The 24,755-nt window shown below is 48.6% G+C and overlaps 1 protein-coding gene and 1 long non-coding RNA gene across 12 annotated transcripts in view; one reads left to right on the top strand and one right to left on the bottom strand.

Annotated features, from left to right (window-relative positions):
* Positions 1-24,755, bottom strand: part of Kcnq1 (potassium voltage-gated channel subfamily Q member 1) — a 293,896-nt gene that overhangs the window by 169,024 nt on the left and 100,117 nt on the right. The gene's annotated exons all lie outside the window — the stretch shown is intronic.
* LOC120889511 (uncharacterized) overlaps positions 23,163-24,755 on the top strand; it is a 32,996-nt gene continuing 31,403 nt past the window's right edge. The window contains exon 1 of the long non-coding RNA XR_013437357.1: positions 23,163-23,349. This is a non-coding gene — a long non-coding RNA (uncharacterized LOC120889511). The remainder of the gene's footprint in view (positions 23,350-24,755) is intronic.

Here is a 24,755-nt window from a genome sequence, read left to right as displayed (position 1 = left end):
TTTGGAAAGAGAACATTGACAGACTGAGATGGTTCTGAGCAGGCTGAAGTATGTGGGGAACAAGACGTCCACGTAGGGGCTGACCACTGTGACCCAGCTAGTAAAACCAGTGTCCCTGCCGCTGGTGTTGACAGACTGAGAACATTCCAGAGAGGGACACCGTGGGGGAAGGGGGACCTGGGTTTTGCCTTCCATGGCCCACATGGTAAGACCCTTCTATGGCACTCTGTAGAGACACTCCTCACGGAAGCCTGCTTGGAGACAGGCAGTGAGAACAGGAAGGGCACTGGGTGTCCTGCAGCTCAGACCCGGGGGACCGAGGAAAGGCCTGGCCGGGAGTGGCCCAGCACAGTCTGCTGCTGGACACAGGGGTGTGCTCTGTCACGTCCTGAGGGCAAAGATGGCATCCAGACGGGGGTGAGCAAGGCTCTGTGCTGGGAGAGCAGTGTCCCCGAGCCGTGAGCCATGAGGAGACCTTGAGTCAGGCACTGCAGTGAGGTGAACGTGGAAAGGAAAGCGCGGTCACCAGGCTGCCCCCAGCGTCTCCCTCCTCCTACAAACAGCCAGAGGTCAGGTCCAGTTGGTTAGAAGCCAGATGATCTGAGGTCAAAGGCGAGTGTAAGTCCACTGATGTGAACCAGACTCAGCGGCAGAAACAGTCCCCCAGCTTGGGGACAGAGGACCCGAGCCCCACATGCAGCGTCCAGAAGTACCCCAGAGGGGAAAGGAAAGCCAGGCTCCCCAGGAACAGCGTCCGTGGCTGCCGCCCAGTGTGATGCGCATTCTGCTGAGAGGAGACCCCGAGTGCCCCTCAGCAGTGCCTCTGGGGAAGAGGAGGCCTTGCTGGACGGCTCTGTAACTGGCCACCGGAGCAGGAAGGTAGTGAGATCAGGAGACATAGTACATATACAAGTTTTGAGGAAGAAATGATCAGGAAAGGTGAGTCTGAGGGTCATTGATAATCCCAAAAAAGAGCGAAGGTTAAAATGCGAGAACCTCTGCCATCACCCCAATTAGAAGAGGGTCTCCTGATGGGTGAAAATTCTGGTTTGAACATCTTGTTCCCTGAGGACAGGGAGGACTCTTAGGTGGGGGGCGCACTGAAAAACATACGAAGAGAAAGAACGCAGGCCCTGGGGAGGAGATGGCAGGCTGATAGAGGAGTCTCCTGATGGCTAGCCTCTGAACTCACCTCCAGGATGCTAGAAAGAAGACACGTTGAAGCCCGGTGCGCAGGAGAGGCCTGTGGTATGTGAGGTGAAGGTTAAGGTGGACGGCAAACCACCTAGGGCGGCCCCAGGAGGAACCTGCCGAGGTCAGGCAGTTCAGGACAGGCTCCCGGAACCCTGGAATGCAGCCCGAGAGATGGGACAGCAAGATGCCCTGCAGGTTCACAGGAGCAGAGGTCGGACCCCGGGGCAGCGGGCTCCAGAAATCCAGCAGGTACAAGAGCGAGTTCCACACCAAGGAGAGCTGGATAAAGCGTGGATCACGAGGGCAGAGAAGATGGTTCTCTGTTTCAACGACAAGACCCCGGGACAACAGTGAACAAGAAAAACAGAGGCCCCTTTTTGTACTAGAAGTTTTAAAATAGCAAATAAATGGGATTTTGTTTTAAAGACAACTAAAGGCATAAAAAATGGAAGACAAAAACAGGAACCAAGCCCAGACCAACAGAAAGCAGCCATGAACATGGAGCACGTTCCACCAAGATCAGGGACCACGAGGAGCCCAGCGGTCCAGACCGACTGGGGATCAAAACAACCAAGACCCAGCTGGGTCTTCAAGGAGCAGACCATAAAAAGATGTACAAAGTGGTCTATCACTGACCGACACCCCCAATCCCATAAAGAAAAATGTTAACAAAATATCACAACATAGAATATATGTGGTTCAGTAAAAACAGAGATCAGCATAGACATCAGGAAGACAAAAATATAAAGTCAATTATGTATGCTCCCAGTTTAGGAAACTAGGAGGAGGAGAGCAAACTCATGCCAAAGCAACCAGAAGAAATGAAAATTAGGGCAGAAATCAATACAAAAGCAGGAGATCAATAGAGAACTCAGTGAAGCAAGACGTGATGTTTTAGCAGACAAACTGTTAGGTCCTCTAACCAGGTTAACTAAAAAAAGGGAAGGATGACATGAGTCATTATATCAGAAATAAAAGAGAGGTTATCACTGTGGGTTCCCCACAAGTTTGGTAACTTGGATGAAATGGATCAATTTCTTGAAAGATACAATCACCAGAAGTCTCTCAGGAAGTACACAATCTGAATGGCCCTACACCTATTAAAGAAGTTTAATCGATTAATAAACATCTCAAAACAAACAAACAAAGCACCGCATTCCCAGATAGTTTTACTGTAAAACATTTAAAGAAGAAATTGTACCTATCCTCAGTAGTCTCTTTCAAAATTCAGAAGTTGAGGCAGTATTTCCTAACTCCTCAACCTGACTCCAAAACCTGACAGCTATATTAAAGAAAACAAAGATCAACTTATAAATGTAGATGCCAGAAACCTCTTCAACAAAATATTAACATCAAACTTAAAGTATAAAAAGAATCACAAACTCTGAGCAGGTTGGATTTATATCAGTGCACAGGGCTCGTGGAGCAGTAGCTATTCAGATGTTGTCATCTATCATATCAGTGGGAAAAAAAATCACACAATTATGTCACTCGATGTAGAAAACAGATATGAAAAAACTCCATCACCCGCTTATGATAAAAACTCAAACTACAAATAGAAGGAAAATTTATCAACTTGATAAATTATATCTACAGAAATATATAGCTAACATAATAATGAGTGGCGACAAGCTGGGTGTTCCCCACTGTACCAGGACAAAGCCAGGCTAGTCCCCACCCACGACGCTTTTCAGCAGCTTACTTGAAGTCCTGAATACCACAGCACAAAAGCAAGGAAAGAGTGTAGATATTGGGAGGAAGGATATAAAACTCTGTTTGGAAGCGACATGATTATGTAAAAAAACAAGAATCTATAAAATAATATCCCGGAAGTGGGAGACAACTGTAGCAAGGTGGCAGGGTACACAGTTAATATGTAGGATTCAGTTGTTTTCCTATAGACCAAAACCAAGAAGTGGAATTTAAAGTGACAAAATCAACGAGCACATCTATGATTGCTGTCCCTCCTTTCAGCCTGTGGCCTCTCTGTCTAGGGTCTGGTGGGATATCCAGCCCTCTGCTGAACAGAAGGGACTGAAGGCTCTCTCTGCAACTCATGATTATGCCATTTATAGGAGCATCCCCAAATGAAAACATTTAGGTATAAAAATAGGTAGGTCTGTATTAGCAGAACTATAAAATCCATGAAGTCAGATGACCACATTGACTGAGAAACAGCACATACTTATGAGTTGGTGAACTCAGGACTGTAACGTGTTATCCCGACTGATACGTACATTCAGTCAATCCTAAACAAGACTCCAGCAAGTTACTTTGTCTGTATTGACAAACTGACTAAAGTTCATGTGCAGAAACAGAGACACAGAGTAAGCCACACAATCCAGAATGAGTGGGAAAGGAGGACTGGCGACCCCCGTCGTCATGGTCTATGTGAAGCTTCAGCAACCGAGAGAGAGTAGGATTAGTAAAAGGATGGACAGGTCGATGACTGGACAGAACAGAGTCTTGAGCCACATCAGTCACTCAGCTGATCTGTAATAAACAAGAGCAAGACAACACAGAAAGGTGGTCTTTTCACCAAACGGTAGTTAAAAAAACAAAACCAATTAAACATCCACGTGGAAAAAGCTGTCAGTCTAGACAGACTTTATAACTCTCACAAAAACTAAGTCACAATTATCACAGGCCTAAGTGAAAACCACAAAGTCATAAAACTCCTAGAAAAGAGTAGAAGGGAATACCTAAATAATAAAAGCCACACGTGGAAAAACACCGCGAACATCACCACAGGCTTTCCTCTGACATCAGGCAGGGTGACAGCGGCCTTCAGTCCCTGTGTTCAGCAGAGGGCTGGACATCCCACCAGATCCCAGACAGAGAGGCCGCAGACTGAAAGGAGGGACAGCAACCACAGGTGTGACAGAAAACCCTCCAGATTCCTCCCAAAGTCTGTGAGAGTGAACGAACCAGGCAAAGAGTCAGGATAGAAAGCCAGCCCACAAAAATCAGTTCCCTTCCTGTCTTAACAATGAACAGTGCGGGCTGGCCGGGGGCCTCAGGTCCCTCCCTGGACAGCTACTCCTACAGCAAAAGCACAATTAACAGAAGGTCGTGGATACCACCACTCTGAGGGACCAGAAATAGGAGTGGGAGAGAAATCTATCCCAACAGAGACATAAAACCCAACATGGAATAAAAAAATACACAGAACAGCAAGATAACACAATACTTCCTACAGTTCATGATTGACCACAGAGATATGGAAGTGGCTGAAATACCAGTAAAGAATTCAAAAGAAAGATTATGAAATGATCAATTATTTCCAAGAGAACACAGAAAACAACTGAATAATTGAAGGAGGTCTGTACAGGATATGAATGAGAAGTTAAATATGGAGGTAGAGATAGATACTGAAAAAGAACCAGACAGACATCTTGGAAATGAAGGACACAATCAATAATAAAGACAGAACCACAAGGCAGGACAACAAAGCGGCCACTTTGAACATTCAGCTAGTATTAAAGAGAAGAAGCAGCTGTGACCAGAATGCCTAGGAACTCTGTTACCACACTGAGACCAAGTTTAAGAATCATTGAAATAGAAGAATGTTATAAGAGGCAGGCTAATGGTATGACTAACTTCTTCAGGGAAATAATGATAAAATTTCTAAACCGTGAGAGTGCGATAGACACTCAGATACAGGATGCTTTCAGAATCCCAGATTAACAAGATGAAAAAAAGAACCTGTGTGTGACGCATCATGATCCAAATGCCTAACATACAGAACAAGCACAGAATTTGAAAAATCAGAAGAGTGAGACATCAGGTCGTATTTAAAGTTAAGCCAATCAGATTTACTTATGATTTCTCAACGCAAACTCTCAAATCCAGGAGGGCTTGGAATGATGTTCTAAGTCCCAAGAAAACAGCTTTCAACCAAGATTGCTATATATAGCAAAGCTATCCTCAGAACTGAAGAAGAAACAAAACCTTCCAAGATAAGCAAATGCTGAAAGAATTCACGATTCCTCAGCTATCGCTATAGAAAATATTTAACAAAATACCACACGCACATGAAAACGAATCCCAGAACTCACACTCAGACATCTCATGTGAAGAGTAGCTCAGCAAGTGAGAAACAAATCAAAATGGCAGGAATTGGTAAATGTCTCCCATAACAACGTTGAATGTCAGTGGTTTCAAGTCTCCAATCAAAGGACACAGGCTGGCAGAACAGCTTCAACAACTAGACCCAGCCCGGCACAGTGGGGTGCACCGTGAACTCCCAGTGCAGGGGGAGGCAGAGGAGGCAGGAGGAGGGCAAGTTCAAAGCCAGCCTCAGCAACTCAGCAACGTCCTAAGTAACTTAGTAAGACCCTGTCTCAAAATAAAAATAATAATTTTATTATTATCATAATAAATGTAGCTCAGTGGTTAAGCACTCTTGGGTTCAAAAACCTGGTGCTGAAACAAACCAACAAAGCAGACCCAATTCTATGTTGTTGGCAAGAGATTTTTACTTGTAGGCAGAGACAACCACAGGCTAAGGTGGAAGGATTGGCGTTGGAATGCCATGCCATTGGTGCCTGAAAACAAGCAGGAGTAGCCTTTTATTGTTCAAAAAAAGCAGACTTTAAGCTAGAATTAGTGAGAGTCAAAGAAGGTCATGCCACCCTGGTCAAGAGAACAATTCCACAAGAAGACAAAATGGTCACAAATATTTATGTCTCAAACATTGGTGTAACCTACATAAAACACACTGTTTAAATTAAAGTCTCATATAGACCCTGATACAATAACACTGGGTGATTCCAACCCACCCTTCTTACTAGGAGACAGGTTAACCAGATATAAACTAAGCAAAGACTCATGAGACCTAAAAAATATCATACATCAAATGGAATTAACTAAAATCTGTAGAACATTTTCCCCAAAAAAGCTGATTCCTAAGTTATCACGATAGGAAATATTTAACAGCTGCTCATAGAACCTGCTCCAAAACAGACAGTCGGTCTGTGTGTCGGTCCAGAACCACGCGGGCCTTGTTGCTCCAGCTGTGTGTAGTATAAGAAGTCGGGTGCTGTGATCCTCCAGCTCTGCTTGTTTCAATAGACAATAATTGGAAAATCTATGTTCATAAGGATGAAGTTGAGACCTCTGCTTCCAAAATACATTAAAAGTCATTCAAAGTGGATCAAAGATCTAAATGTAAGAACCAATACCATAAACCTCTCAGAAGAAAACATGGCAAAAACCTTTTTGCATTGGATTGGCAGTGACTTCCTGGCTGTGACACCAACTGCATAGGCAAGGAGAGACTGGACTTCCCAGAGTCTGGCTGTAAGACTCAGGAGGCACAATAACTGCATGCTGGATGCTGTAAAATACTGATGAAAACTCTATAAAGATTAGAAAAAATGAGAAAATATGCCTTGTTCATGGATAAGAAAAATTGATAGTCGAAAATCCATACTACCAAAAGCAATATATATATATAGATTCAATACAATCCCTATAAAATTCTTAAACAATCCTAAAATTTTTACACAATCACAAAAGACCCTGAGTTGGTAAAGCATTCTTGAGAAAGATGAACAAAATTAAAGGCTTCACACTTTCTGGTTAAAAATTATATTATAAAGCTGTAGTAAGTGTGGTCCCTAATCCACAAGATGCAGAAATCACAATATAAGAGCATCAGAAACATGAACACAAAACAGAACAAGCTGGGCTTGGTGGCACACTCCTGTAAGCACAGTGGTTTGGGAGGCTGAGGCAGGAGGATCACAAATTCAAAGCCAGCCTCAGCTGGCTTAGTGAAGCCCTAAACAACTTAGCGAGACCCTGACTCAAAACAGAAAGGACTGGGGATGTGACTTAGTGGTCACACATCCCTTGGTCCGATCCCTGATATCAAAACCAAAAACAGACACACATGCCAAACACAGAATAATCTGATGCCACCCAAAGAGACCAACTGCAGCAACACGTCCTGCCCCAGTCAGTGTGAGCGTCTGATGAGGAAGTGTTATTAAAAGCTTAATGAGATCTAAGAGCATACAAACCGTTAAATGAAATCAGGAAGACAGTGTAGGATATTGATGAGAAATTCAGCAAATAGGTAGATATTTTTAAAAAGAACTAAATAGCAATCTTGAAGAAATTCATAAGGGAATAAAAATATAGGTGAACAACAGACTAGGTCCAGTGGAAGAGAGATCTGAAGACAGGTCTTTCGAAATATCCCAACCAATCCCCCCTCCTCCCCCCCAAAAAAAAAGAAAAAGAAGAAGAAAGAATGAAAAAAGCATTTATGGTCTCAATATCCACATATTCAGAAGGTGAGGGAAGAGAAGCCAATGACATAAAACACATTCAATGAAATAACGGCAGAAATCATTCATGTAGGTTCCTCAGAAGACAGGAACGGAGCACCACCGGACCCAGCCACGCTGCTGTTGGTATTCATCCTATTTGAGAGTCATTATAAAGGCACACGTGTACCCGTGTACACAGCAGCTGCACAGAGCGCCGGCAGACGAGTTCTGTGTGGTTTTGGGAAAGATGATAAGACAGCCAGGTCCTGGAGGCTGACAGGGCCCCAAGTAGACATGGAAGGATCTTCACTCGCCATGTGCAGTTGCACTGGCAGACGCACAAGACGAGACGAGATTCTAAAATCTGCCAGAGGAAAGCTCCAAGCCGTATTTAGGGACATCCTCATTAGGCTAATAGCCGTTCCTCTGATGGAAGCCTGCAGGCCGGAGGGCACACAGTGACCTCTGCCAAGTCCCGAAACAAAATAGCTGCCAACCAACAACCCCGTGCCCAGCAAGGCTGTCCTCAGAAAGAGTAAGAAATGAGGTCCCTCCAAGACAAGCAAAAACGGAAGGAATTTATGAACAGCAGGAGCGGCCTTTCAGATGCACTCAAGGGGCCCCACATCTAGGATTGAAAGATGACCACCATCAGGAAAGTGCAAATCCCACCAGAATCGCAGATGCACAGAGAAGTGGAGACCCAACATGGAGACCTTCAGACCCCAACGACGAACAGAGGGGCCGAGAACCCCACAGCACCAGAGGGAAGCGGCAGGCGGCAGGATGTCTTCACCTACAACACGACCTTGGAGGTCGAGGCCACGGTTCCCGATTAAAAGGCACAGACTGGCTGCATGGATTGAAGAGAAGTAAGGAGCAATGATGTGCCGTCCACAAGAACTCACCTCAGCAGTAAGGACACCCATGGACCCCAAGTGAGAGGAGGGAATGACACGGAGCCAATGGAGACCTCCAGGAGGGCTGCGGAGCCAGCCCCTTACACGGGAAGAAAGACAGACAAAGGCAGGAGCCTCTGCACTGAGACTAAGAGGGCCCCAAGGGGTCCGTTCAACACGAAGACACAACGCTGACAGCAAAGCACAAGGTAACCCAGGAGAACATCTAGAGGACCTGTGGCTCAGCAAGGGCTCTTTAATATAACACCAAAGCCCTGATCTGTGAAAGAATCGATAAGATAGGCTTCAGTAAAATGACTCCAGGAGAAGAATACCTTCAGTCAAGAAAAGACACGCCGCGGAACTGGAGAAAATATGGAAAACCCACATCTGAAAACGATCTGATTACAGAATGGGTCAGAGGCCTCAAAAAACACCTCACAGTGGAGATATATCGAAGGCCATTAAGAACATGTCACGTCCCTGGGGAAATGCAGATCTATGAGAATTGCCGTGCACCCAGCGGTGTGAAAGGAAAGGCAGAAAACTTGAGTACCTGTCACTGTGTAAACTAGGCATGGTGAGCAGCCTCCACGTCGTAAGGTCCAGAAGATGAAAACTGGAGACAGTAGGATGTGTAGTGGTTGCTGGGGACTGGGGACGGGGGAGGGAAGAACAGGCAGAAGGCAGAGGATTTTAGTTAGTGAAATGTGGGTGTGTGTGTCATGATGGTGGACACCTGTTCACCAGCCCACACACCTGCAAAGCCCGAGTGAAGCCACGTGTCAAGTGTGGACTCGGTGCTGATGCTGGAGGCCACTGCCGACTGAGAGTGATCAGTAACAACAGGTGTGCCCCTCTGGGAGGGCACTGACGATGGGGGTGATGGTGGGGAAGCTGTTCTAGGAGTGGGGAAGGAGGCCTATGCTCCATTCTCTGGGTCTTCTTCTAAAGTTTTCTGTGAACCTACAACTTCTCCAGAGTATCATTAAAACTCACTCAGAATCAAGTAGAGAACCATAACTGTTCATTGCCAAAAACTCATTCAATAAAAAGAAGGCAATAGGAGAGGAGGTGAGGAATACAAAGTCTGAGACATACAAAAAGCAAGTAGCAAAATGGTAGGTCTTCCTTGTCAGTCACCGCTTTAGGTGTAAATTGAATTCTGGAAAAGATTGAAGATGGCAGAATGGAGTTCTCACAAAATCCAACTTATGCTGTGTAGAAGGAACTCATTTTTGATGTAAAGACACAAATAGATTGAAAGTGAGAGGATCAAAATAATACTCCATGCCAACCTTAACCAAAAGAAAGCTGTGCAGCTTATGTTAGTGAAAGATGAGTGGATAAAGAAGGCCTTTACATATGGAGAAAAATATCAACTAACCAAAGCCCTAACATCCTGCACACACACCAAACCGCCCAGCTCCAGAGGAGGAGGAGGAGCCGGCATCGCAGGGCGAAAGGCAGTTCTCCAGCACGAGTGGCAGAACTCATGACCTGCTATCATTTACAGATCAAGTCAAGAAGAGATCAAAAGGGAAACCTGAAAACTGTTTGAGACACATGACAGTTGAAAACCAGCCCGCCCAGACCCTCGGAAGGTAGCCGCGGTGGCTCCGAGAGGGAGGCTCCAGCAGCAGACTCCTTGCCCCGATCACAAGGAGGAAAAACACCAAATCCATAGCCTCAGATTCTGCCTTAAGGAACTAGCAACAGAACAAAATGAAGGCAAGTCAGCAGAAGAAAGGAACAGAACAAAGAAAAAATAGGAAAAAACGCCAGTAAACTCGAGGTGGACCTTGGAAAACAGAACCTGACAGAGCCTGAAGCCACCCAGGGAATAGGAGGATGGCTGGAAATCAGAGGTGAATGTGAGGGCACCCCAACAGATGCTCCATAATGCTCATGGGGAGCATTATGGACAATTAAACCCCAGCAAATTAGACAGCAGAGAGGAAACAGACGAGTCCCCAGAAAAATGCAACCTGCTAATCTCCAACCATGGGAAGGGGGACTGAAGAGCCCAGGGGCAGAACAGCGAAAAGCCCCCAGCAACAGATCTCAGGAGCAGACGCGTCCAGCTGAACACCACCACCGTCCCACACATGATCATCTTGAACTTCTAAAATGCTTCCCAAACAAAGTCAGAGGGGATGCGTTCTAACACATTTTATAAGGCCAGCATCCGCTTGATATCACAGCCAAAGACCCTACAGGAAAATAAGACCACAAGCTAATTCTTGAAATGAACACTGATGCAAAAATTATCAATAAAGTATTAGCAATCCAAATCCGACCACCCATTAGCAAGATTATACATCAAGACCAAGTGTCCTGTGTCCCTGGCATACCAGGCTGGTTTAACATGCACATGTCAACCAATGTCATATATCACATGAACAGATTGAAAGATACAAATGGCACGATCATCTCAATGATGCAGGAAAAGCATTTGACAAATTCAACACCCTTTCTTGATACAACTGAGAGTTTAGGTGTGGAGTGACAGTTCCCCAATGGCACAAAGGTTGTTTGTGGAATGTTCCCACTGAGACCTGGTACGAGGGAAGGAAGTCCCTCTCCTCACTTGTCCTCAAGAGCAGTCAGACAGGAAGAGGAAATAAAGTGTATCCACTTGGGAAGAGGAAAAATCATTTTTATTTGCCAGTGATATAATTCTACAGGTAGAAACCCCACAGGCTCCAGGAAAAGCTGCCAGAGATGATATGAGAACAAACACGCAGTCAGTTGCATTTCTACAATTAATGATCTAGAAAAAGTCCCATTTACAATAGAATGAATAATGTATTTAGAAATAAATTTAATCAATGATGTGAAAGACCTGAAAACTATAAAATATTACTAAAATGAGATGAAGATGACCAGATAAATGTGCATGACACATGACACAGGTAAATGGAAGGCTCTCTCTTCTTTGGAAAGGGAGAGCCAGGATTGTTAAAATGGCCACATCACCCTAAGTCGTGCATAGACTCAACATGCTCCCCCCTCAGGCCTCACAGAATTCCTGGCAGAAAGGAGAGAAAAAATTCTAAAATTCCTATGGATCCACAAAAAAACCCAAATAGCCAAAACAATTCTGAGAAAAGGTAAGGATGCACCACATTTCCTGATTTAAATTATATTACAAAGTTATACTAGTTAAAACAATACAATATTGTCATAAAAATAGGGACACAGACCAGTGAAACCCAAGTAGAGCCTTGAAATAAACCCAGACACCTACGGTCAGCCAGTTGCAGCAAGGGCGCCCGAGAGCGGGGCTTCATCACAGTGGCCACTCTTGGACGCACGGTGCAGGGAAACCTGGGTTTGCCCACGCAGACATACAAAGCTGGACCCTGCCTTCCACGATACGTCATCAATCTAAAGTGGATCAAAATGCATCCAAAATGAATAGAAGACCTAAATGTAAGACTGTAAAATGCCAAGAAAGCAGAGGGGTGAAGCACCCGGCCCTGGCCTCTGCCCGATCTAAGGGTATTACACTGAAAGATCTGTCGTGAAAGCCGACCACCAGTGTCGGGCTGAAGAGCGGAGAAGATGATCGACAAAGACGAGGCAGCCAGGGGTTGGGAGAGAGCGCTCACAGGAGTCTGCCTAGTTAGGGATCAGTGTCCAGGACAGAGAAAGAGCTCCCACACAGCAGCGAGGAGAGTGTCACGGGCCTGAACGGGTGTTTCTCCAAAGGATACCTGAGTGATCAGCAGGTAAGTGAACAGAGGTCCAGCAGCACTGACCACCAAGAAATGCACATCCGAGCCAGGAACTGAAACCATCATGGAAGATGCATCCGAGAAACCCCAGGTCCCCTCCTGACCTCGGCTGACTTGGGCTGTGGGCTGGTGCTGCTTCCCAGCTTCATAAGAGAATACCTCAGTGCAGGAAAGATCAGAACCTCATATATAGTGCCCAGAGGGTGCATCGCTTTCATGCCACCAAGCAGTCAAAAGATCTAACTTGAATCTTTGCTAAGTCAAGGACTGTCTCTCCAAAAGGCTATTAGAATGAATGGGAGGAACCCAAGTGGTCAACTCAGTGACAGAAACAGCATTTGACAAAATTCAACAATGTTAGTATAAAAACATTCAGAAAATTAGGAATCGCAGGGAATTTCCAAAACATGGCAAAGGCCATTCGTGCAAAACCCATAGCTAACGTGACACTTGACGGTGAAAGACTCAAGTGTTCCCTGGGTAGGGACAGGAGCAAGATGAGGCTGCACACTGAGCAGTGTACTGAGGTTTCATTGGAGCTCTTAGGCAGACAGGCAGTCTCCAGACGAGAAAGGAAGGAATAAAACTGCATTCACAGGTGACATGATCCTGTATGTAGAGAATCCCAAACTCACAACGCCATTCAGCAAGACGCAGGCTGCCTGTTACACACACACACACACACACACACACACACACACATCAGCTGTGTTTCTATATGTCAGCAATGAGCAGTTGGAGAAAGAAATTCGCAGTTGCAATTGGCAGTGCCATGAAAGACAAAGGCCATAGGCTGGTGAGGGCACTGCCATCGAGAAGCCACCTGCATGTGTAAGCACAAGGGATTATTTGGAAACGTTGTACACCCACCAGGAAATGCCGCACACCCACACCAGAATGAGGCAGACCTCTAGGAACGTCCTGAGGGGCTCAGGAGGCACGCCTAGGTAGGAGCAGCACAGCTCTAAAGGCCCTCGGGGAACGGAGCTGAGGAAGGGCTGCGTGGGCTCACCAAGGCCCCGTGGGCTCTGAACCAGGAAGTGGGGCTGGTCACTACAGGGGCCGGAGTTGAGGACGCAGGGTGTCTTGGAGTGGAGTGTCTACAGGAGCGGTAGATCCTGTTACATCGCTTTGACTCTTGGAAGGACGTGAATGTGCATTTTTAGAAACTGAGTTAAAAGGTGTGGGCGCCTCTAGAATGGTGGAGCGAGGACCTCCTCGACAGGCCAGGGGCTTGGCTCGGGGGGCACATCCCCAGTCGCTGCTCCTCAGCAGGGTGAGGAGGAAGGACCCCTCCAGCCCCATGCTTGAGACCAGCCAGGAAATGGTGACACCCCAGAATCTCAAAAATTAATAAGTAACGACACAATAGGTAACTCCCAGGGCAATGATAAACTGGACAATCCGTCAACCCCTTTAAGACCCTGGAAATTAGCCAAAGGCATATGGTAAATTGAAAAGTGCTGACTCAAGGAAGAGACTGCTCAGTCTTTGTACAGTCCAAGGTCTGTGGTGACTTAACGTGGGGCTCCCCCAGCCCCACTCACTGGTACAAAACCTGAGGAGCACTGGCTGCCTGCTCACCTGGGTCCCCTGTCAACAGCAGTGACCTCAGGCCACCACCACGGCAGCCCCTGGCTCAGCACTCGTTGGGGCAAGCACACGTCTTCAAAGGGATTCTTGGAGATACGGGAGATTGCATGTGCTCTCGAGATCAGAGCTGCTCCCTGTTATCTGCCTGCGGCCCCCGCACCCGCCCCCCGCCTCCCTGCAGCCGACAGCACAGCAGAGGACAGAGTTTAACGTGCCTGCACTGAGCGAGTGTCCTGACCCATACCCGGATTCCCAGAGCAAAGGTGGAAGATCCACCGATAAGGGGCTGAAACCCGGCTCTGACTGACCCTGGCCTGACCGGTCACCGGGTCCATCTCAGGGTTCTAACCATGAAGCCAGGCTTAAGAAACACCAAGCTGAGCGACGACCTCTGCAGCCACGCACACAGGGTGGGTGCCGAGGAAGTGCAGCTGAGAAAGGCACGGGAGGCCCCCCATGTCGGGGATCAGAATCCAGGGTCCCACAGTAAGCGATCACACACCCAGGTTTCCACAGCCAAGGATCCCGAGACAGGCAAGACCAGAGCTGGGACAGAGACAAAGGGCCTCGAGGCCAGCCAGCTAGGCCCGGAGCCCAAGGTGGTGGCAGAAGTGTGCTCAGAAAACGAAACTAAACCCTGTTAGAGAAGGAAAGTATTTAAAGGTAGAGAAAAAAACCCGGTGGGAATCCAGGTATGGGTCAGGATACTCACTGAGTCCAGGCACGTCAATCAGAAAACATGTTGATGATATTTAAAAATTAGAGATTCTGCAGGTGCAAATCAGAATTACACAGATGAAAATCTCACTAGTGCTGCCGAACAGCCAGTCTGAGCTAGCTGCAGAAACATCAACAAGCACAGTACAGATCTGTAAAGATGGCTAAAGCCAGGGGCAGTGGCAGAGGCCTGTAATCCCAGGGGTTCAGGAGGCTGAGGCAGGAGGATCATAAGTTCAAGGCCGGCCTCAGCAAATTAGCAAGACCCTGTCTCAAAATAAAAGGGGCTGGGGATGTGGCTCAGGGGTAAAGCATCTCTGGGTTCAGTCCTCAGTAGGAAGAAAAGGCCCTGGAGAGGGGGTTGGGCGGACAGTATTTGAGGAGATTTAATCTGAAGCCGACTTTTCACCTAAGATGCTTGTTACTAAGACCGTCACTTCACTAGTCGGGGGAAGAAGTTAGCAAGGGGGTCGAATGGCACAGTAGGACATGCCGTTCCCCACACGAGGCGCTGAGGGAGGGAGAGCGCCAAGGGCCCGGCCCAGGGACCGTGGAGAGCACCGAGTCCTGCTGCACGGAGCCCTTGGCACCCCAGACACGGTCCCATGTGCAGTGCCCACGGTAGATTGGCCAGAGCCACAGACACACAGGTAAAGGCCGAGCCAGTGCGACCGAGCGAGCCAGTGCGACCGAGCGAGCCAGTGCAGGGCCCTGGGCTGGCCCCGCGCGTCAGAGGCAGCTGCCTGGCCTGAGTCCCAGAGGGCATGTGGAGAGGAGGGGTCAGGTCAGCACCCATGGCGAGCCACAGAGCCTGACGGACAGAAGAGGCCCAGCTGACAGAACTGAAGGGAGACGTTCAGAGGTGGCGGACCACTCAGCAGTGGCCTTGTTCAGCTCTTCCCATCCCCGTGTTCTGTCCCGTTCTGCAGATCACTGAGAGCAGGGTGCTGGACTGTCACCCCTCTTGCCCCCTGGACGAGGTGGTGGTGAGGCTGTGTGGCACTCAGTGTCGGGGCTCCCCATGGAGCACCCTTTCCAACAGCATCAGCGGAACCCAGGAGACAGCAAGTCAGTGTGTGCAGGCAATTTTTTAAAAAATGCAAGTATCTTAATCCAGAAAAAAATCATCTTTCAAAAAGAATGCAAATAAACTAAAATAGAATTCTTAGGCAGCAGACCTGCTGTACAGGAACTCTGGCAGGAAGTGCTCAGGGCTGGCTTCCGGGTTGAGGAGGGCCTTCCAGTACCTTCACGTGGTGGGTGGACAGTGCTCTGCGCTCTCCTACAAGGGCTCCATCCCACCCATCCTGTGCATCGGGGGTCCGCTCATGCCCTGATCACCCCCCCAAGACTCCCTCCTAGGGGTTAGGGTTAAAACATATGAGTTTTGAGGTAACAAAAATTCAACTTATGTTAAGTACCAACCGAGGTAGAGAAAAAAACATCTGATCGATTCCACACCCTGCCATGACAGGCGGAAACAGCAAACTCTCAACGTGCTGGGGACAGAGAGGAAATACACAGCGAAGGGCATACAGCAAGCCTTCTGCGGGAGGGTAGGAGACTCGTTTCCCTTGACCACCAAGAAAGGTCAAGCAGAATTCTCGCCACCTCTCTTCAACATGGGGTGGGACTTCTGTCCAACAAAACCAGGCATGAAAAAGGAGACAGAAACCAGATTGGAGAGAAAGTAGTAAAACTGACTGTAGATGAAGTGAACATCCCAAGTGTCCACTCCACCGTTATAGCTGATAAACAATTCAGCATGCTCACAGGGCCCCAGGTCAACTGAAATCCAATTGTGTTTCTATCGCTGTCAGGGAACAATCTGAAAATGAAGCCAAACAAATAATTTAATATGCAATATCAAAAAACAAACCACTCTAGTACTTTATTGCCATAGAACTAGACACTTAAAATAATGAAAATGGTTCCTTTTATGTATCTTTGTCATAAGAAAAAGAAGGATATACTTGGAAACAAACTCAACAGTAAAGTGCAAAACTTACACTCAGAAAATTGCAAAACATTGTTGAAAGAAAAGACCTAGATAAATGGAAAACCATTTCACTTTCATGGATGGGATGACCTGACACGGTGAAGCGGGACGCTCTGCGAGTTGCTACGGACTTAACACAGACTCTGCTGGCCGTCCATGGCCGCCTTCCCCCAGAGTGACAAGCTCCTGTTAAAAGGCCCAGGAGAGCCCAATGATCTTGAAACAGAGTGCAGGAGAGGGCACACTTCCCGGTTCCCAGACTCACCACCATGCAGGGGTGTCCAGACAGGGTGCTCCTGGAACCCAGTGAGCACAGATCAGGGGGAGAGTGTCAGTATCTGAAAAGGAAGCCACGTGTCTAGGATTCACTGACTTGACAAGGTGCTGGGGAAATCCAGGGGGAAAGCATAGAGTTTTGGAGAGTTCTGGGACAACTGAATCTCCACATTAAAAAGTTAATCTGGACCACTCCATCACCCCATGTATCAAAACTCAAATTAGATCAAAGGAATAAATGTAACTGATAAAGCTGCAGAATGCTTAGGGGAAAAAAATAGAGGCAAATGTTTGTGACAGTAGATTGGCAGAGGTTTCTTAAATATCAGACCAAAAGCACAAGCAACGAGAAAATGGAGTCACTGGACTTCATAAAATGCACCCTTTGTCAAAGGACACCACACAGAAAGTGAAGAGGCAGGCCACAGATGGGAGACGAGACCTGCGGGTTCCGTCTTGGTGGAGACTTGTAGCTAGTGCCCCAGGGAATCTTACAATTCAAAGTCAGAAGGTCCCAGTCCTGAGCTTGGAAGGCCCTTCTACAAAGACAGACATGGCCGATGGACACAAAGACGCGCATCGTCCTCAGTCACGGGGAAAAGCAGACGGAAACATCAACGAGACTCCACAGCCACCAAGACAACAAAGAGATCACAAGTGTTGGTGACAACAGGGGACTCCCTGAGCCCCTGGGAAGACAGCCAGCCCTGGAGCCACAGCTGGACTCCACTTTCTACTCCCTTGCATTTACCCAGAGAAATGAAAACCTGTCCACACAACAGCTTAGGCCCACGTTGACAGCAGCATGGCCCATAGCTGCAGAAAGTGGACATGGCTGGGATGCTTCTTAGTCGCTGCAGGGGCCGATAAACCTGGTCTGTCCTTACAAGAGACTGTCATTCAGCCCCCGGGAAAGTGAGATGCCAGGACGCACTGTGACATGTGCGTGGACCTGGAGGTCGCAGGTGAAGACAGCCAGGCGCGGGGCCAGGTTGCGTGATTCCCTTCCCGTAGCACAGCCAGGACGCACCATGCAGACAGAGGCAGAGGAGCGGTCGCCTGGCTCAGGGCTGCAGCACGGGGCAGCTGACAGGTGACACCAAAAGACCTGGAGCCACCACTTGGGGTGAAGAAAATGTCCTACAGCTGAGGCGATGGCTGCATAGATTTCAGGACATACGAAAATGACTAAATTGTACCCTTTGAGTAGGTAAATTGCAAGGTATACACCTTAATGAAACTAAGAAAAAACTACAGGAGAAAATATTTAGAGCTAGGCAAAGCCTTCTCAGACCTGGGACCCAAAGTACATTTCACTGTAGGAGAAATCAGGTGGCCAGTAGGCACCTGAAGAAACGCTGAGCGTCACAGACATCCTCCATTATGAAAGGCGAAATGGACACCACAATCAGATAACTCCACACTATGAGCGTTTTTTTCTTTTAGTGCTTTTTGGATGGGTGTTGTAGTTGGAAAATTATTATTTTGCAACTACCATAATAAACACTGGTTCCAAAAAGCATCCAACTCTGGACATTTTAAATAAGAAGCATATATTTGCAGGACTTTAAAGAACCTCCCCAGATTGTTTATCTGTTGTAAGATAAAACATGCAACTACATAGTGAAAGAGTGGACGGTGCCTCAACGCCACCATTGAGGGGCAGGTGGCCTCGTGTGCCTCAGGACACCCTGAGGAAGACACCGTGTCCATTCTGGGTTACCTCAGCTGGGAGGACAACGTGGATCCAGTTATGAGAAAACATCAGAAAGTCCTCAAGAAGTGCAGGACTCTCTCTCTCTCAAAACTTCAGAGTCATCAAAGAGACAGGAAGCGTCCAGATTCAAGAACGCTAATGAGACGCAGCTGGAAGTAGGGGACGCAGGCTGGGTCCTGCACAGGAGCAAACGTGTCAAAGGTCATTGTCACCTCAACCAACAGAGCTGGGACTTAGGGTCCCATGGGATCCAGGATGCACCCGTGCTTGACTGCACAGATGAACCGCACTGCGGCTCCCAGCGGAGAGCCTCTGTGATCAGGGGACAGCAAGAGAAGGCTGTTGCATACATAGGGAGGCAGTTCAGTGGCACCGTGGACCAGGCAAAACCGCAGCAGTGAGCAAATCAGTGATCTAGTGACGGGCACAGCGGTGCCACCGCTCACTCTTGCAGATTTTCTGTAGTTCAAAATTACTTCCAAATAAGAAGGTTTTGTTTTCTTTCGGGGTGTAAGGCCTCTGAGGTCTCACTGTAGTCCAGTTGTTCACACGGGGGACTGTCTTGACCCCCAGGGAACCTTTGGCACTGCGGGGAGATGTTTTTAGTTATCAGAAGGGAAAGAATGATGCCCGGGCACCTCGTGGGGATGTTGCTGGACACCCGACAGCTCACTGGACACTCACTCTGGACAAAGAATCATCTGGTGCCAAATGTCGGTGATTCTCACCCCACTTGGCTTTCTGCCAATAATGGCTGGCAGTGTTGCGGGAAGGGGACCCTAGCCCTGGGAATGAAGGTCAGGCAGTGTGTAAGGAAAGCAGCTGGGCGCTGGACCTGTGGGTCCTCAGTGCACACGTCCCTGTGCACGGGCCGACTGTCTCCTCCATGCTTCATGAGGGCAGCCTCGCCCTGAAGCCCTGGGACATAGCTGTGGGGACAGGACCCTGGGAGAGCCAGTTACAATGAGTCCTTCTGACTGGTGGCCTTGGGAGAGGAGGAATTGGGATATAGAGAGACACACCAAGGATGTGCACACAGGGAAGACCACCTCAAGACAGCAATAGAGTGGCCATCCAGGAGAAACCTGCCCTTGTCCTGAGCTGGCCTCCTATTGGAGAAGTGGACGTCTGTTGTTCAAGCTGCCCGGCCTGGTGTTCTGTTAGAACAGCTCCAGAACAGCAATCAGTCCTGGAAATCCACCACACAGAAATGAAGACACCTGCGCATGGGCACACAGGTCCAGGGGTTCTCTGTCAGCCGGCTGGCCCTGAGGCAGAGCACATCTCCAGCACCCGGCATGCACACCAGGGGATTCGTCTGAGAGGATGATTTGATTTGATTTTGATTTTTTATGTTTTTTTTTGTACTGGGGGTTGAACTTGGGGCCACTGGGCCCCTGAGCCACATCCCAGCCCTATTGTGTATTTTATCTGGAGACAGCGTCTCACTGAATTGCTTAGGGCCTTGCTGCTGCTGAGCCTGGCTTTGAACTTGGGATTCTCCTCCTCAGCTTCCCGAGCGGCTGGGATCACAGGCGTGCGCTACCACGCCCAGCAAGAGTGTGATTCTACAATGAAAGAAAATTGAAAGATAAAAAGAAGCGAAACAAAGAGAACTGTGCCCGTAGCCTCCGAGTGAATGTACCTTAAGTTACTGCACGAGCAGATCAAGGGGCAGAAAAGCATGCTTGCTGCCGTCCTGTGTGTCTGACCAGCAGTGGGGACCCAGAATGTCCTGTGGGCTTGTGTCACTGGCTGCTGCAGGGCACTAGGGAGATGAGACAGTGCCTAGTTTTCGACGCAGGCACCGGGGCGGGGGCAGGTGAGCATGAGAGCAGCAAAGAGGGGCGTCCTGACTCTTGCCCACGCCCCTCGGAGATGGAGCGTCCCGGGGCAGAATTCTGGAAGGCCTGGAAGGAAGGACAGCCTCCAGGTCCGTGGCCAGAAAGGGACTGTGTGGTGAGTGCGCTGCCAGCCGGGCAGAGGGCAGCCATGTGCCCTGATTCACTCTGTCTACACAGCAGCCCTGGGGATGGGCAGTTAGAATCCTGGTCTCACAGGTGTGGAAACAGAGGCAAATGGAGGCGGTAGCTTGGCCAGGGTCACATGGGGGTAAGGGGCAGAGCCGGGCTATGGTCCCAGGAGGGTGGCTGCAGGCTGTTGGGTGGACACTCCGTGCCTCTGCCACTCAGCTTTCAGAAATCATTATATGATAACATGTATAATAGGTGTCATGTGTTACATGGTAATGTGATTAGAGGATCGTGGAGGAAGGGGTGGGTTTTCAGACCTGGCAGGTGCCTGAGGATGAGAAAAGACGGCGGGGGGCGGGGCCAAGTCTAAACCGGGCCGTGAATAAACACCTACAGGGATGACGCCCCACGCACGTTCTGCCTGGCTCCTACAGGCGGGAGGTGTCTTCCTGAAGAAGGTCTGTGGAACACCCCGGATTCCACGTCACGCATCACACAGTCCAAAGACCATGTCTTATTTTTATAGTCAGACACAAAGGAACTCTTCATTTTGGAAAAAAAGCGGAGCTTTCACAGGCTTGGTCCTTTCAATTTAAGCCTATTAAATCAGAAATAAATAACAGTGATAAAAATTTACTGCCTAAAAATTAAGAAAACATTTCTTAAAAGAACTCTAAAGAGAAAAATCAAAACGCAAAATAAAAACCATGAAAACTATTAAAAAACAATTTAGTAGGACATTTTTCATACTAAGATATGAATATGATACCTGTCACAGTTAAAGCTGCAAACGGAGTAGGATTTATAGCCTTAGAGATGCCTTTCAGTGGAAAGACTTTAAATAAATGGACCGAGTATGACTCTTCATTAAAAGAAACAAAACAACCAACTGAAGATAACCAGGAAGAGGAAATGTCTTAATAAAAGCCTAAATTGATCAAATAGAAGACAAAAATAGCACAAAGGTAGTTTTCCCAGTAAGATCACAGGCACAGAATGAATAGGCTAGATAAATCTTTCACGAGTTTGACTAAAAGAAAAAAGAATCAAGAAAGTTCAGGCAAAAAGAGAGAGAATATCTACGTAGAGAGGAAAATTACTAAAGGAATCACTAAATCACGGAGGAAAGAATCAGTTGTACCAGGTAGTGACACAGTTGAAACCCTTGAGGAAATCGGCCCGAGTGAACAAGCCGCCCCAACACGCAGTGGACTAACGCAGAGCAAGCCACCCCAGGAGAGGCGCAGGGGAGACCAGGGTCCGACTGTACCAGGCCCAGAGGCCCTGCCTGCCTCTGTGCTGGCCCGGAGCCCGGGGAGCTCCACCGCTGTCCACCCCCAGCCCTTTGGTTTTCATTTTGAGACGGGTCTGCATTGCTCAGGTCCTCACCAAGTTGCCCAGGCTGCCCTCAACTTGAGAACCTGCTGCCTCAGCCTCCCCAGCTGGGATTACAAGGGTGGCCCCTGCACCTGGCGGGCACGGGTGCATGTATACCTTAGTTCTACTTAACTGTCGAGCAGACAGCGCTACTGTTCTTCCACCTGCTCTGGGATGTGCAGCAAGGCAGACGGCTCTCCAGTGTGTAAAATCCTGAACCTGCACACCCTCGATAGCTAGAGCAACTCCCCCGACCTGAAGGAGCCGCTGTTTCTAGGATCGAACCTCGGCACGTCCCTCTCGGTGCCAAGGGGGCAGCTCCAGAGGCTGGCTGCTCCTGGGTGCACCATGCCCGCCGTCTAAGCAGAGCCTCCCTGCGGTGCACCTGTGGCCCGCAGTGCTCTGCCAAGGCGTGCGCGTCCACTGAAAGTCACGTGCCTCGTCCTGTCCACCAAACTGCCAGCTGAGTCGTGTCCACTTTTTGTTCCGACGCGTGACGGGGCCGAGTGTTTCCCTCTACACCACCCACAGAGCATCCTCAAACCTCCATATTCGGTGGTCAGACGAGCAAAGACACCCCTGTTTCCGTCAGCACCGCCCGCTTTTCAACCTGATTGTGCACGGCGCTCCCTTTCCTGGGAACTGTTTGCATTCCTTCCTTCTTTACCTCGACTCAGGAGTGCTTTTAAAATACACTGGTGAAATTGCCACGTGTCTTATGAGTAGTGACAGTTGCCTCAGATTTCACTTAAAAAATTGGGGGGTTATTTTTTGCTGTGCAAATTTTTTTCCTATTTTAATGTTTTTAAAACATTTTGTGAGCTAGATGACAAATGATAAATTGCACGGTGGTGGCTTTTGACGTATGAAGATACCGCTGCCCCTGTTGAGACCATGGGACACCCGCTGCCCTGCCCTGGGAGTCACTGGCCTCGGCCTCTCGGTTGCTCTTGGGCTTCTAGGTGGTGGGTCAAGCAGGAAGGCGGATCTGCACTCCGTCTTGGCTTCTTCCACTCGCCACGGTGACTCCGCGGTTCCCGTGTGGGGGTGATAAGAGCTCATTCCTGTGCTGAACAGGGTTCCACGAGTTCCAGGAGTCCCCTCGGGCCCATGGTTTCTGGGCTGTTTCCAGTTTTCACGCCATCTCCAGCCCTGATGAGCTCCTCTGCCCTTGTTTCTCCCCGTCAAGTGGCCACCTAGGGACAGACTGGCTGGACAGTCGGTACATGAAAACTAGGTGGGTCCAGGCGCTGCCTGCCTCTTGGCCAGAGCGGCTGCGCTGCCAGGAGGCCCAGGTCCCAAAGTCCTGGCCAGCGTCAGCACTGCGTGGCAGTAGCTCACTGGTTCTAAGTTGCTCCTCTTACAGTCGGTGACGGTGGGCATCTTCTCTGTTCTTCCGCGTGGGTCTCATTTGGTGAATGTCCATTTTTGTGATTTGTTCTTTGTGTTATTATTCTGCTTTGAGAGTCCTTTTTACCTTCCAGATACAAATCTCTTGTCCGATGATGACACGGTGTCTCTTCTCAGCCTCTGGTCTGTCTCCCCGTTCTCCTCCTAGTGCCTTCTGAAGAGGAGGTTTAGACTGGGTGAGTCCCGTTGATCAGCTGGAGCTGACGATGGCTCTGCTTTTTGCTGTCATACCTAAGAAATCCTCCTTAAGGATCCTGTTTTCTGCTATAATTTTAGGCTTTGAATCTGGTTGTACGACACGTTTTGTGTATTGTGTAGAGTGTGGATCCAAGTTCATTTCTTGGCACGTGGCTTTCAGTTGTTCCAAGATGTTAAAAGGACCTTCCTTTCTCCCTGAGTTGCCTTCATACCTGGATTGTCCATGCGGGTCCACTGGGCCCTCTGCTCCGCTCCATAGGTCTATGAGCCGACGGTTCTGCTGAGGCCCTGCCACCAAGGCTGGTCTCCCAGCTCTGAGGTCGTCTGAACGGTGCAGGCTGGGATTTGACTGGTGTTCCTCTGCACCTAGAGATGACCTGCGCCTCGTGCTCTGTGGACATGGTGTGTCTCTCCACTCATTCAGATTCTCGCTAATTTCCTTCAGCACAGTTTTGTAGGTTCCAGAGCACAACTCTTTTGTATTCTTTGCCAGATTAATCTCTAAGTGTTCCACATGTTTTGTGCTACGGTAAGTGGTGTTCACAATTCTCAAATTCGAGGTCATGTGCTGCTGTGCTTTAGAGGCAGTGTGGACGTGTGCAGTCTGATCCACATCACAGTCCCAGGGTGTCTTGCGTATCATCAGATTCTCCACAAACCATGAGATATTCAAATAAAGGCAGTTGCACTTCGTCTTTTTCAACCCAATGTCTGAAGTTTCTGCCTCTTGGCTTATTCTACAGACGGCCATCTGCAGCTCAGTGTTTAACAGGAAGCTGAAGGAGGGGACGTTGTGCCCCTGATCCTGAGGGGCAGCGGCATTTCTCCACTAAGTGTGTTGACTGTGGCTTTTGATCAGTGACCTAGAGCAGGTGGAAAAGGCTGTTCTCTGCTCAGTGAGAGGCTTCATAATGAGTGGTTGCCGGCTCTGCTTTCAGTCGTCATAAATATGGCTCATCACGTTGGTCTTGGAGAATGTCAAACTAACCTTGCATTCTTGAACCCCGGTCGGCCTCTGTGAAGAAGGAGGCTGCTTTTCTAACCAGAACAAGAGCTTGAGTGCAGGCACCTTTCATGAGGAGACGGGCAGTGGACAGGACCTTCGGGCAGGCCGCCCAGGTTGAGAGCCTGCCGTGGGTAGGCACAGGGCATGCTCAGTGGGGCCACGTGGGAGGGAGAGGTGCAGCCAGGTCCTCACAGGTCACACTGCACCACTGGCTGGGAGCCAGGAGGGTCAGGGCATCCCTGGAGGACCCTCACCTGCCTCTGCCTCCATCTGAGGTGGACACGCTTGTCGTCTGGACAGAGCACATGGGAGGCGGGAAGACAGGATGACACAGAGTCTCACCAGGCCAGACCCAGGAGAGAAGTGAAGCCAGGGGAC

The sequence above is a fragment of the Ictidomys tridecemlineatus genome, chromosome 4, assembly GCF_052094955.1.
Source record: "Ictidomys tridecemlineatus isolate mIctTri1 chromosome 4, mIctTri1.hap1, whole genome shotgun sequence".
In the NCBI taxonomy this organism is placed as follows: domain Eukaryota; kingdom Metazoa; phylum Chordata; class Mammalia; order Rodentia; family Sciuridae; genus Ictidomys; species Ictidomys tridecemlineatus.
Note: the sequence above shows the minus strand (reverse complement) of the source record. Positions and strands in the feature narration are given on the sequence as shown.